Genomic DNA, 14,530 nt, shown 5'->3' with positions numbered 1-14,530 from the left:
GTAGATCTGTTGCCGCGTCTGAGGTGCCAATAGAGAGGGGTGGCTCCACCGCTGTGCCCTCAGAGGCAAGGGAGACGAGCCCCCCTGCCCGAGACCAGGGGTAGGCTCAAAATGGTCCCACCCGGATGAGTTGGAGCAGGAAACTAGGGGTTCATCCCAAAAATGTTCCTACCGCCCAACCATGCCAGCATAAGTCACCGATTCCTTTGTTTTTCCTATTTTTTAGTGTGACCCATGCCTTTTAACTCTTGTAGAGTCTTGAGACGGGGTCGCTCTTTGGCGCCGGTGCCCAAGAAGATTGTTGCTCTTTAGGTAGGAGGGACACCATCGCTCGATGTCACTCCTATTTTGGGCAAGAGTGGCGCCAATGTTGCGGTCTCGTCAGCCGGTCAGGCGCCGCCAGTGGTGGCGCCCATGCCCTCGGCGAGTCAGGCAGGCGCCGGGGCAGAAGAAGCGCCCTCGGGGGTCATCGACAGACCATGGCGGAGGTGACTCCGCCGCCTACATTGGAGCGGATGGAGCTACCGCCCGCGCTCGTGGAGCCTCCTGTGGTGGGTGCGGTGTCACAAGTTGAGGCCCCGGCATCACAAGAGGAGGTGGCTGCGATTGCGCCAAGCTAGGAGCAGCCAGACACAGCCATGGTGGTGTCTGAGGGGGTGGTGCAATCCGCGCCTCCGGTGGTCTAGGCGATGGAGCCTGAGGCGGGCCAGACAGAGGGGGACACGATCGGAGGGTCCTCGGGTGCCGTGGTGGTGGTGGAGAGGACCAACAGGAGGTCGCCCTTAGCCCTGATGTTGGGGGGCAGCCACTCGCCCACGTGGGGCGAGCTGCCACTCCAGTGGATGGATCCCTGAGATCCAACTTCGACTCTTTTCTCGCTCAATGATGCTACTGAGAGCATAGAATAGGGGAGTCTCGATGAAGGGATCTCGGCGATGATGGATGTCTAGAACCAGGCCAGGGGCGTCCTACGTGACGTCATTGTTCCCAATGGCCGGGTATCCACTTGGTCTTCTCGCTTTCTTCTTTCTTCATGTATTTTTGTATTCTCGTAATTTTGATACTGGTCTTCTCTTTAGTCCCTTATTACTCGTAGCCAGGAGAAGTCCTGTTTCCTCTGTGAGCAGAAGGTGGAATGGGACCGCCTCACCGAGGAGGCCCGACTGCGCGGAGATGTGAGCGCCTAGCTTACTGCCGCCCAACAGCGGGAAGCTAAGGCACGTCGGTACATGGAGGAGATCCATGGGATGTTCTAGGATCTATCGGCGAGGGTGCAGCGGGATGAGGAGGAGGCTGCCAGGGTCCGAAAGGAGAGGGATGAGCTGCTCCAGAAGGATGCTAAGGCCGCCGAGTGGGCCATGACCTCCTGGCTGAGCTAGAGACGGAGCGGGATCTCAAGTTGAAGGCCGAGGAAAGGACCGTGGCCTTGCAGTAGAGGGTGAATCAGGATGCTGAGGTGATCGCCCGGCTATGCAGGGAGCGAGACAAGCTGCACTAGACCATAGAAAGGCTCCGGTTGGAGCGTGGCATGGTCCGCGAGGAGCATGACCAGGCTGTCCAAGAGCATGACGAGGCACGTCAGGTGGCAACTCCCTTCGGGCAGATCTTGGAGCCACAGTGACCCAAAGGCTAGAGGCCGAGAGCATCACTGCCGGGCTGGGCATGGAGCTTGCTGAGGTGCGGGGGACTCTTTAGGCTAAGAGTGATGAACACGATCTTTTGTGTGCCACCGTTGGGGTGGTCTTCGATGACCTAGGGGTGGCATGGCCGGAGGAAACTAGCTCACTTATGGCCCATGCCGTGGATATCACGGCGCGAGTGGGCCAGCTTGAGGAGAACGCCTTTCATGTCAGGATCACCCAAGCCTTTGTTGTTGCCCGCTCTCATTATGATTAGGAAGTTAACTTGGAGGTGATGAGCCTCGGCTCCGCGCCTGGCTACGAAAACTCCGAGCTAGATGAGATTGAGATGGCGGTGACTCCCATTGCGCGGAACCTGGCGAGCAGGCTAAAAGACATAGTTCTCCCTCCGAGGAAGTAGTTAGTTGAATAAGTTTGATAAACATTTATCTGTAATATGTGGACAGGTGTTGGTACTTTTGTGTCCAAGAACATATTCGTGATTTCGTTTCACAATTTTGTTTCATTCGTTTGAGCTTACCTTCTTCCCTTTTGCATTCGAGAAAAAAGGTTTATGTGATCCGATCTTTCCATTTGTTAAGACTGTAGGGCCCGAGGTGTATAAGGGGGGAATTTTGATCGTGCTGGTGAGCAAAGTTACCGTAGTCGTCGAGGCGTGGGTTTTTTGCAGTCTTACCGGGCATGCTCGTTTATCTGTTCCCACAAACCATGCCGCTAACCTTAACATGAGGAAGGGGTCTGACACAACGACTGTTTCAAAAAAGGGGAGGTATTTATACCTATATCAGCCCCCGAGTGAGTTATAACCCCTTGCGGTCATTGGAGCCTGATGTTACTAGAGACCGAAGCGAGGGCAGCGAACTTACTCTTGTATTTGCACGTACCCCTTACTTAGATTTTGGCGATCATTCCGTGACTGTGCGATTGGTCTCATTGCTAGCCCGGCCTTCCCTGAGCCCCCACGCGTGGTGGGGGTTCGATCAAGGGTTGGCTTGTTTTGTGACTATCGCCCCATCCGCAGTTTCCGCAACTAGCGGGGTTGAGGCGACGTCACTTGCCTCAGTGGTTCAAGTGACGTGCCTGATGAGCTCGCTAATGGGGATGTTCGAACAGAATCTGATCTCGTTGCTTTGCGACAGGGTCGGCAAAGCCCTCAGGTGGTGTTCTGTTGCTCCTTGACCTACCTTCCAATAGATTCCCCCTCAATGGGGATTCTATGGGCTCGGCTAAAGGCTGGATTAAACTAGAAGGTTGAGATGACCCTATTCGCCTCAATGCGGGTTGGGCAAAGGCTACTGAGGCTCATCTGCGTTTTCTCCCCTAGCTCTTGTTTGACGCGAGGCAGCCTTAGACCCTTCATGTGTTAGCCTTCGAACCTTGGACTCTCGATCTTGGATCGAGCAGCTTGAGCCCCCGAGCCCCTTAGGGGTCGACCGTGTTTCGCGCATCACCCCGTTCTTGGTTTCTACAACCAAAGGGGCTGAGTTGATGACACTTGCCTCGATGGCTCAAGTGTAGCGCTCAATGAGCTTGCTAACAGGTATGTTTGTGTGAAATCCGGGTCCATCATTCGCTGACGGGGTCAGTAGAACCCTCATGTGGCATTCCACTACTTCTTAACCCACCTCCCGGCAGATGCCCGAGCTGTTCGATAGGCTCAGGTGGCCTATTGGCCTCTCCTCGATGGAGATCTTGTGGGTTTGGCTCGAGGTTAGAATCGAACAAGAAAGGTAAGGATGTCCCTGTCCGCTTCTGAGCGGGTCAGGCAAGGCCGTTGGGGCTCATCTCGGTTTTTCTCCCCTGGCTCTATTTGACATGAGGCAGCCTCGAGCCCTTCGTGGGCTGGCCTTCAAACCTCGGTCATTTGTCGCTCATATCGAATGAGGCGACTGCCGCTTCATGACACGACACGAAGCATTGAGATGTAGTGATTGCATATGCAACATTTTGGATGTATAGGATTAATGTACGATTTAATTGAAACAAAAGATGGGGTCGGTAATGTTACCTCAGTGGCATGAGCAACGAGAAGCTCTTACCGGACATGTCCGTGTGGGGTTTAGGTTCGATGTTTGCGATGGGGCCAGTGTGACCTGCACGAGCATCGCAATCTTTCATTTTTGTATCTCGGTGGCGATCCAAGGCATTCGATCGTTCTTAGGCAACTTGACAGCTTCTCCTTGAAGGAGATTCTATAGGAGGACCCCTCCGAACCCTTCTTGGAAGGCAGATGTTAAAGATTGGGGCACGGGGAATAGTGAATTCGATTATGCTGGTGAACAAAATCACCGTAGCCACCGGGGCGTAGGGTCTAGCGATTCGTCTAGTTTTACTCAAAGTTTTACACCTGCACCCCGTGTCTCTGGTTTTTAAATGTAAGGAGGGGTCAGGAATGAGGGCGTCTAAACAAGTAGACACTCTCGGTCGCCCTTGAGTGATGTCCATGCCCCTACTGTTGCTGGGGTCAAAAGCTCGGTAATGAAATTAACGCGCAAAGTGAGTAAACAAAGGTGCTTATCTTTCAGCGGTTGTTTGTTCGTCATTTTACCTAGGTCGTCCGATCAACCGAAGAGGCCCGTTGGGCCCCCTAGACGGGGGTTCCATCGTCGGGTCATTCCATGGTCCTACCTAGGGAAGCGGAGAGTCGCCTGCATGCGGGTGTGCCCTGATTCTCATGCCCAATGCGCGGTAGTGGTGGGCCATGCCCAAGCAATGTCCTATTTGACCAGGCAATGTCTCATCGACCAGAGCGCATCCCGTTGGTCCAAGCACGTCCCCTCGGATTCCCGTCAGCATCGATTTCCCATCTGCATTGAATAGGGGAAGGAAGAGAGTTTTCTGTCCCAACCTTTCACCTTTCCTCAGCAACCGTGCCTCTTCCTTAAATAGGGAGGGAGAGGAGAGTTCTTGTCCCATTCCACCTTCTATTCCTGAGCTGCTACCTCTCCTCCTTTCTCATTCTCACCGAGCGTGTTCGTATGTCACAGTGATTCCTAAGTGAGAGAGGGTAATGCGAGGGGTAGGAGGACTCATAGATCTGTTCGTGAATCCGGAGTGCTATGTCGAGCTGGAAGACATCCAACATAGATGAGATGGTGCCGGCCGCCTTCATTGAGAAGGGGCCGCCTCCGCTGAAGGAGGAGGTGCACTGGAGGGTGCTGAGCGTTGTCGGTTTTGCCGTTGTTCATGGCAGCCTTTCTTCGGTGGGGAACGCCCCCCGCCTAGATGCCGTTGTTAGGGTTGCGGTTGATCATGATGCCGTAGTCCCTGGACGCCTCGGCGGAGGTGCCGTTGTTAGGGTTGCGGCTGATCACGATGGCATAGTCCCTAGACGGCTTGGCGGAGGTGCCGTTGTTAGGGTTGCGGCTGATCATGATGGCATAGTCCCTAGATGCCCTAGCGAGGGAACCATAGTCACCGACATGGTGCTTGACGTTGCAGATGACGGCACCGTCGAGGACCTCGCAGAGCGATAGGACATCGCTGATGGAGAGCGTGGCGCGGCGACCGTAGTAGTGCTCATAGTAGAACTAGTCAGAAACTATAATTGAATAAGTTGTGGGGGAGCCCCCAAGTGAACAATCTTTTGTATTTATGAATACATTAGTCTTTTGTGATGAAATCTCTTTGTAAGCGGTGAATTTGTGCAAAAAATGAACATGTTTTCATCTTTCATTATGGCAAACAGCTTTTTAGCTCTTCTCCCTCTTTTTGCAAAAGAGGCTTGGTGCCTTCCAACCCTTTCCATAGTTAAGGACGCAAAAAACTAGGAGTGCGGGCGAGCCAATTCTGATCACGCTAGTGAGCAAGGAGGCCATAGCCACTAGGGTGTGGGTTTCTCGTAGTCGTACCAGTTACACTCAGGTTTTGTTCCCAAAATCCTAGCCCTTAGGACTTGCCATGAGAAAAGTGGGAAGACTTAGAGAATGTTTGCAAAGATAACACATAGAGTGTTTGCAAGATAAACATACTTATATCAGCCCCCGAGTGAGGTTCGACCCCTCGCAATTTGCAGGGGTCGGATGCCACTAAAGATCGGGGATTTCTAAAGACAAAAACTAATAAGAAAAAGTATGCGTTTATTTAAGGGTAAAAACGACGTAGCTGCTCAATGTTCCAGGCATTGGTGAAGACCTTATCGTCGATGGTTTTCAACTTGTAGGCGCCTAGCCAGAGTACTTCTGTGATGATGTATGGCCCTTCCCAAGGCTGGGAGAGCTTGTGACAATCCTTGTTGCTCTACACGAGGTGGAGAACTAGGTCCCCAATGTTGAAGGCTCGGTCCCGTACCTGTCGGCTGTGGTACCATTACAGCATCTGCTGGTACTTGGCCGAACGGAGGAGGGCGATGTCGTAGGCTTTGTCTAGCTGGTCCATGGTGTCCTAGTGGGATGCCTTAGCTCCTTTTTTGTCGTATGCTCTGATTCTTGGTGCTCCATAGTCAAGGTCGGTTGGGAGGATGGCCTCGGAACCATAGACCATGAAGAAAGGCGTGTAGCCAGTGGCCCGGCTAGGAGTTGTCCTCAGGCTCTAGAGCACCATAGGGAGCTCGGTGAGAAATTCATCCTAGGCTTGAGGCCTTATAGGAGCATGCCATTTGCATGCTCGACCTGCCTGTTCGTTCGGGGGTGCACGATGATAGCCCAATCGACCCAGATGTGTTGTTCATCGCAGAATCGAATGAATTTCTTACCAGTGAATTGTGTGCCATTGTCTATGATGATGGAGTTTGGTACTCCAAAGCGATGGATGATGTCGAGGAAGAATAGCACAGCTTGCTCGGACTTGATCACTGAGATTAGCCGAGCTTTGATCCATTTTGTGAACTTGTCTACAGTGACAAGCAAGTGGGTGTTGCCCCTAGGTGCCTTCTTGAGAGGCCCAACTAGATCGAGCCCCTAGACCATGAAGGGCCACATGATGGGGATCATCTGGAGTGCCTAGGCCAGGAGGTGAGTTTGCCGAGCATAGTACTAGCACCCTTCGTAGGTGCGTACGATTTGCTTGGCATCGACTACTAAAGTGGGCCAGTAGAAGCCCTATCAGAATGCGTTCCCTACCAAGGTTCTAGGTGCCGCATGGTGTCCACAGACCCCACCATGGATATCACTCAGTAGAAGCTTCCCCTATTCGATGGGGATACAGAGCTACAGGATTCTGGTGTGGCTTCGTCCATAGAGTTTACCCGCCACAAGAACGAAGTACTTGGTGTGGCGTGTGAGCCGTCGAGCTTCCATCTTGTCTGTCGGCAGCGTGTCATGGAGGAGGTAGTCAAGGTAGAGTGTTCTCTAGTCATCTAGAGGGTTGAGCTCTATCGCTGGATCCTCTTCAAGCTCCATGACCTCAGGGCCGGATGGAGCCATCGGTTGGTCAGCCCCCGGGGTTGGATCGGATGGGCCATCATCGGCCCATTTTGACCCTTCATAGCATACTGAGGGTTTATGCTAGTCACTGATGAAGACACCTATTGGCACCAGCTCTCGACCGGACACCACTTTTGCAAGCGCATCGGCTGCCTCATTGAGGCGCCTTGGGATGTGATTGAGTTCGAGGCCGTCGAATTAGTCCTCTAGCCGTCGGACCTCTTAGCAATACGTAGCCATCTTGGCATCATGGCAGCTTGACTCCTTCATGACTTGGTTGACGACCAGCTGGGAGTTACCCCCGATGTCGAGGCGTCGGATGCCCAACTCGATGGCAATTCGTAGGCCGTTGATGAGCGCTTCATACTCAGCCACATTATTTGATGAGGGGAAATGGAGCCGAACCATGTACCTCATGCGGACCCTGAGGGGTGATACAAAGACTAGCCCCACGCCAGCACCCTTCTTCATCAGTGATCCATTGAAGTACATCGTCCAGTACTCTTGATCGACGACCGCCAGTGGTGTCTGGACCTCGGTCCATTCCGCAATGAAGTCAGCCAACACCTGGGACTTGATTGCCATTCGGGAGGCATATGTGATGCCTTAATCCATCAACTCGAGTGCCCACTTCGCAGTTCTTCCTGTGGTGTCCTAGCTCTAGATGACCTCGCTAAGGGGGAACGGCATCACGACCGTCATGGGGTGTGACTCAAAGTAGTGGCGTAGCTTCCTCTTGGTGATGAGGACGGTGTATAGGAGCTTCTAGATTTGGGAGTAGCAGGTTTTGGAGTCGGATAGCACCTCGCTGATGAAGTACATAGGGCATTGTACCTTGAGGGTGTGCCCCTCTTTCTCCCACTCTACTACTAGGGTGGCGCTGACCACTTGCGTGGGGGCCGATTTGTATAGCAGGAGGGATTCTCCATCGCTTGGAGGAACTAGGATCGGGGGCCTTGTTAGAAGTAGTTTGACCATGTCAAGTGCCTCCTGGGCCTCGGATGTCCACTCAAAGTGGTCGGCTTTCTTCAAGAGTTGATAAAGGGGGAGACCTCATTCACCGAGGCGCGAGATGAATTGGCTGAGGGTGGCGAGGCACCCTATGATTCGCTAAACCCCCTTTATGTTCTGAATTAGGCCCATCCTTGTGATAGCTGAAATCTTCTCTGGGTTGGCTTCGATGCCATGCTCGGAGATGATGAAGCCGAGTAGCATGCCCCTCGGGACCCCAAAAATACACTTCTTGGGATTGAGTTTGATGCCATTTGCCTAGAGTTTCGCAAAGGTGTGCTCAAGATCGGCAATGAGGTGGTCAGCCCGTTTGGACTTAACTACGATGTCGTCAATGTAGACCTCAATGGTCCACCTAATGAGGTCCCCGAAGCATCTAAGCATACAGCGTTGGTATGTAGCTCCAGCGTTCTTCAGTCCGAATAGCATTGAAACATAGTAGAACGATCCGAAGGGGGTGATGAAAGATGTCATGAGCTGGTCGGACTCCTTCATCACGATTTGATGGTAGCCGGAGAATGCATCAAGGAAGCAGAGGGTTTCGCACCCTAAGGTAGAGTCGACTGTTTGGTCTATGTGTGGTAAAGGGAACAGATCCTTTGGGCATGCTTTGTTGAGACCCATATAGTCAACACACATCCTCCATTTCCCACTCTTCTTTCATACAAGAACAGGATTAGCTAACCACTCTGGGTGGTATACTTCCCTGATGAACCCGGCCACTGATAGTTTTGCTATCTCTTCACCGATGGCCCTACGCTTCTCCTCGTTGAAGCGGCATAGGTGTTGCTTCACCGGCTTGGAGCCTAAATGGATCTTCAAGGTATGCTTGGTGACCTCCCTCAGAATGCTTGGCATATCCATGGGTTTCCATGCAAAGATGTCTTTGTTGCCACGAAGGAAGTCGACGAGCGCGCTTTCCTATTCGGAGGAAAGTGTAGTACCAATGCGTACCGTTTACCCTCAGAGCTGCTGGGATCTATGAGGACTTCCTTAAATCCCTCCACCAATTCAAACGACCCAGTTGATTTCTTCGTGTTGGGCGCCTCTTCGGAGACCCCTTCCTTGAGGGCCGCGAGTTCCTCGGAGGCAATGATTGCTATGGCGTGGCCACATCACTCGACCTCGCATTTGTAGGCCCACTGGAAGGAGATTCTGATGGTGATGACCCCGTGGGGGCCCAGCATCTTTAGCTTGAGGTATGTATAGTTGGGGATGGCCATAAACTTCGTGTAGCATGGACATCCCAGGATGGCGTGGAATGTTCTGAGGAACCCAACCACCTGAAAGGTGAGCGTCTCAGTCCTGTAATTGAACAGATCCCCAAAGGTGATGGGCAGATCAATCTACCCCAGTGGCATGGCTTGTTTCCTAGGCACGATGCCATGAAAAGGCGCTCAGGTTGGATGGAGGTTCATCTAGTCGACGCCCATCTCGTCGAGCGTCTTGGCGTACATGATGTTAAGGCCACTGCCTCCGTCCATTAGTACTTTGGTGAGTCTCTTTGGGCCAACAATTGGGTCGATCATGAGCGGATACCTCCCTAGGTGTGGGATGGTATCTGGATGGTCAGTCCAATCGAAGGTTATGGTGGACTCCGACCATCGGAGGAAGGGAGGTGTGGTCGGTTGGGTCGTGTAGACTTCATGGCGTGTGACCTTCTGACGGTGTTTGGAGCCTAGGCCACTAATCCTCTGAAGATCATAAGGCAGCCATCTAGTGTTGGAAAGCCCTTGTCCTTCTCCTCGGCATCATCCGCAGTGGGGGGAGGGTCCTTCCGTGCTTCCCTTTGTTGGAGCCTCCGGACAAGAACCGCCGCATGAGGCTACAGTCTTTGAGTAGATGCTTGATAGGAAAGGCGTGGTTCGGGCATGGCCCTTTGAGTAATTTTTCGAAGTGGTTCAGAGTGCCCTCCATGGGCTTCCGACCACCCTTGTGGTCAGCAGTGGCCATGAGCGAGTCCTCGCACCGTTGTTTTTTATCCTTCCTTTGGCAAAATGATTGGAGGTGCCTTCACCGACACCCTCGTCCCGCCTTGCCTTTCCCTCAAGGCGATCGAAGATCGCTTCGACTGCCTCTTCTCCTGAGGCATGGTTGGTGGCGATGTCCAGGAGTTCCTTGGTGGTTCGTGGGCCCTTGCATCCCAGCTTATGAACCAAAGACTCGCAGGTCGTCCCGGACAGGAAGGCTCCTATCACGTCAGCATCGGTGACATTAGGGAGCTCATTGTACTATTAGGAGAAGCACTAAGTGTACCTACAGAGGGTCTCACCGGCCTTCTGATGGTAGTTCTTGAGGTCCCATGGGTTCCTAGGGCGCTTGTATGTGCCCTGGAAGTTTCCCACAAAGATCTCCTTCAAATCCGCCCAACTCTGGATTGTGTTGGACGGCAGGTGCTCCAACCATGCTCGCACCGAATCGGCAAAGAATAATGGGAGGTTGCAGATAATGAAGTCATCATTATCCGCACCACCGGCTTGACAGGCAAGCCCATAGTCTTCGAGCCAAAGTCCAGGGTTTGTCTCCCCAGAGTACTTAGGGATATTCGTAGGTGGTCGATACCTTGGCAGGAAAGCAGCGTTGAGGATGTGCCGACCGAAGGCCTGAGGGCCTAGCAGGCCAAGGCTTGGGCTCCGGTCCTCACCACTGTTGTAGCGTCTGCCGCGACGAGGATGATGGCTATGGCGGGCTCCATCTCTTGGGTCGCTATAGGTGTGTCTGTGGGTGTCGATGGTGCTACGTGCATCGTGGTTACGGCCAAGACGCCGATGTATCTGGGCCGTAGTGTGCTGCCTATCGCCTTGGGGTGCTTGGTGTACTGATGCATCCATGGTAGGGCACATTGAGGGCATACGCTGGCTTGCGTTGAGCTCACATCATCGAGACAACGAGCTTTCTGCCTGCTACGCCGCCGCACGCTTGAACAGCATGCGAATTTCACGGTGGGCCCGACAATCCTCGGGCGTCATAGCCTCTAGAAGGCCATGGAGCAAGGCCATTGTGGCAGCGATGTTCTGGCTTGCCCGAGCAAAGTGAGGAAGGGTTTCATCATCAGCGATGATCCTTCAGTTTACGTCATGGGCCACGGTGCGTGTGCGCCCACCGTCTCCACGGCGTTCGATCTCCTGATTGACCTCCGCGTATTCCCAAACAAGCTATTGTCCGGCTTCGTTGATCCCCCGCTTTTGGGCTCTCAGCTGCTCCACCCCTACGTGAGGTGGGGCCACTACATCCCCTTTGGTTTCGTCACCAAGGTTGAATGTCGGGGTAGTCTCCTCTGTGGAGACACTTTCAACGTGTCTCTCGGGGTTACCCAACATGAAACATTCCTGGGAGGGGTGGTGGCTCCCCCTACCAGAGTTAGAGCTAGAGTCTAACCTTAGCTCCTTCATGAGGAGGCCATGGAGGGATTCCATGATGCTTTTGATCATCCCCACTAACTTGTTGTTCATGGGGGATGGGATCACGCGTTGTGCCACAAGGTGGCTTACGGTCGTCGTGGCGTCGTAGAGACCGAACGGAAGCGCCATCGGGGCGCTCTGTGCAGAGTGTTCCATGGAGAGGGTGAGGAGGCATGGGTCCTCCCTAGATGGCTAGGGTCCAAGGGAGACACCAGGCTAGCGCTCAAGCCTCCCATAGTTGAAATCGATGGAGGGGAGAGATTGGATGGCGACATGGGCCAACGCTAGCTCTCCTCCCACCATGACGATGAAGTCTAGGTCACCGAAATGCATGCGTGTGCTCAAGACCTAGCTGATTGCATGGCTAGCCATCCGAGGCCTGATTTGGAATGCGCAAAGGCCCCTACCTAGCACGCCAACTGTCAGTGTTTCGAACAAACACAAACTAGTAAATTTATAATTGTTGCACGTTAGGCTCGGATGGTGTACTAAAGGACACAAGGTTTATACTGGTTCGAGCAGAATGTCCCTACGTCTAGTTTGCTGCTGCTCATGTTATTAGTACCAGAAAAGGTTCGTAGTAGGGGGTACAAATGGTCGAGAGAGGGACAGATCCCAAGTCTCTGATGGAAAGGTCAAAAGGACGCCAAGAGCTTGGTTGCTGCTTGACTGCGTGTTGTGTGTGGAATTGATTCATTGTCTTGTGTATCCAAAATGATCGGTCCCCTTAGTGGGGTGCCCTACCCTCCCTTTTATAGACCAAGGGGGGAGCAGGGGTTACAGATGGGAGAAAAGAGGAAAAAACCAAAGGTAGAGAAGGTCCTTCGAGGGAGCCAGGTCTTCCTTTTCCCCTATGCCTGCCCTATGGTCTTCCTTTTCAGCAAGTGGGTGCGTCCCATCCTACACCGGCGGACAGTGCGGCGTGCTAAAGGGCCGAGCTGTGACCCTTCAGGGAGTAGATGGGGAAGTGACCATACATTCGTCACTGTAGATGATGTGAGTTCTATCTTGGATCATAGTGGTTATCATATGCTTGTGTTAGTATCTACATCGAGGGTAGATGGCGGCACCTACAACACTGTGGGACAAAAGTCAGTGCCTACAACACTGTTAAGGCTCTGTTAGGTCGAAAAGGGCCTAAAGCACCTGTCCCATTGCATCCTGACAGTAACTTCCTGCAGGCATGCAGGGCATGGCACTCGGTACTACGGTTGACTCGAATGTCCTATCATACCCTATGCTTGTCTTTATGAAGGAGCAGGGTGCAGATGTCAGGCGAGGCGGAGCCTACCCTCAGTCATCAGGGCGAGGCGGAGCCAACCCTCAGACATCGAGTGAGGCAGAGCCTGCCCTCAGCCATCGAGCGAGGCGGTGCTAACCCTCAGACGTCGAGCGAGGTGGAGCCTACCCTCAGATGTCGGGTGAGGTGGAGCCTGCCCTTAGCTGTCGAGCGAGGTGGAGCCAGCCCTTAGATGTTGGGTGAGGCGGAGCCTACCCTCAGACTTTGGGCAAGGCAGGGCCTACCCTCAGCTGTTGGGCGAGGCGGAGCCAGCCCTCAGATGTCGATCGAGGTGGAGCCTGCCCTCAGACGTCGATCAAGGTAGAGCCTGCCCTCAGACATTGGGTGAGGTGGAGCTAGCCCTCAGATGTCGGGTGAGGCAGAGCCTGCCCTCAGACGTCGAGCGAGGCAGAGCCTACCCTCAGCCATCGGGCGAGGCGGAGCCAACCCTCAGCCATTGGGCGAGGCGGAGCCTACCCTCAGACATCGAGCGAGGCGGGGCCTACCCTTAGCCATCGGGCGAGGCAGAGCTAGCCCTTAGCCGTCGGGCGAGGTAGAGCCTTAGCCCTTGAGGGTCGGGCGAGGCAGAACCAATCTTCCGTCGTTCGGGCAAGAAGTGCAGTAGCGTTCATGTTTGACCGGAAGTGTCAATCAATGTTCGATGGTTATTAATGCCACCTCATTGGGTACCTCGGTATTAGGTCCCCAACAATGGTTCTTTCAAGTTCAACAAATTTTATCAAAGACACGAGTTGGCTTCAACAGAGATCAATGGCACTCATGAATATTTAGCATATTATAGATCAGATCAAAGACAACTAGAAAGAAATCTACTACGAAAAGTGTTGAAGGTTGTTAACATCAATCATAAACCATCAACATAACTTGTATAAATGCATAAAAATGGTCACCAATATAGGTTTAGGGGTTTAAACTAATAAATTCCACAAGTTTTGGTGAATTTGTGTTTTCAGCAGAGTTAGTCTAAGCTAAAGTTGGGTATATATATATATATACTTTGATCCTGTAATAGGAATATCATAGGAATATACCTCGCCCGTTATTCTCTTGAGTTGACTAGTTTACATTATCTTAGTGATCTATCCCCTGAGTGTCATTTTGCTTAATTCCTATCATTACATTCACCCCTATTTTTGCTATGTTGGTATGTTGATTAGTAGACATTCCTTTCTTATCTAATAAATCTTTACTCCATAGTTTCCTGTGGTAAAATATAAATAATGATACCTGGAATACTCCCGGTAAAATGCTACAATAGTATTCCGTGTGCTTGCGGAATCCTTCATATTCTATTTGCACTTAATAAATACCAACAAGCATTTTTGGTGTCATTGCCGGGTAAACAATTGGCGTAAAGATCAGTAACATACCACTAGCTTTAGTAGGATTACCCCTGGTCTATTATATTGTAAAATAGATAGGACAATAGATGTCGTTTCGACCTTCCGGCAAGCTTCCATAAGAAAAGAAGAAATATTGAAGAACCCCAGGGTGCTTGAACATTCAAGATCCATCAACACTGGAACCCTACCATCTCACAGGTTTGTATAGACACATATATATTCTCTAACCATGTGTAGATTGGAGAAAAAGGTCGACGTCACAAGAATTCAAATAACATCTCAAGTGATGAATACAGATGCTGCACTACTCATAAATTATATCTTGTGAGTCATGGTAAGTTTGATCAAGAAAGGTGAGATAGTCTTGCTCATGGACTTTAAACTTGATGAGTAGTTATCTTTTAACATTTTACATTTCATTGCATGTTTACTTTAAACACTCCATGCATACATCTCATTTAGTTTAAATTTT

The sequence above is a fragment of the Miscanthus floridulus genome, chromosome 9 (assembly GCF_019320115.1).
Source record: "Miscanthus floridulus cultivar M001 chromosome 9, ASM1932011v1, whole genome shotgun sequence".
Classification (NCBI taxonomy): Eukaryota; Viridiplantae; Streptophyta; class Magnoliopsida; order Poales; family Poaceae; genus Miscanthus; species Miscanthus floridulus.
Note: the sequence above shows the minus strand (reverse complement) of the source record.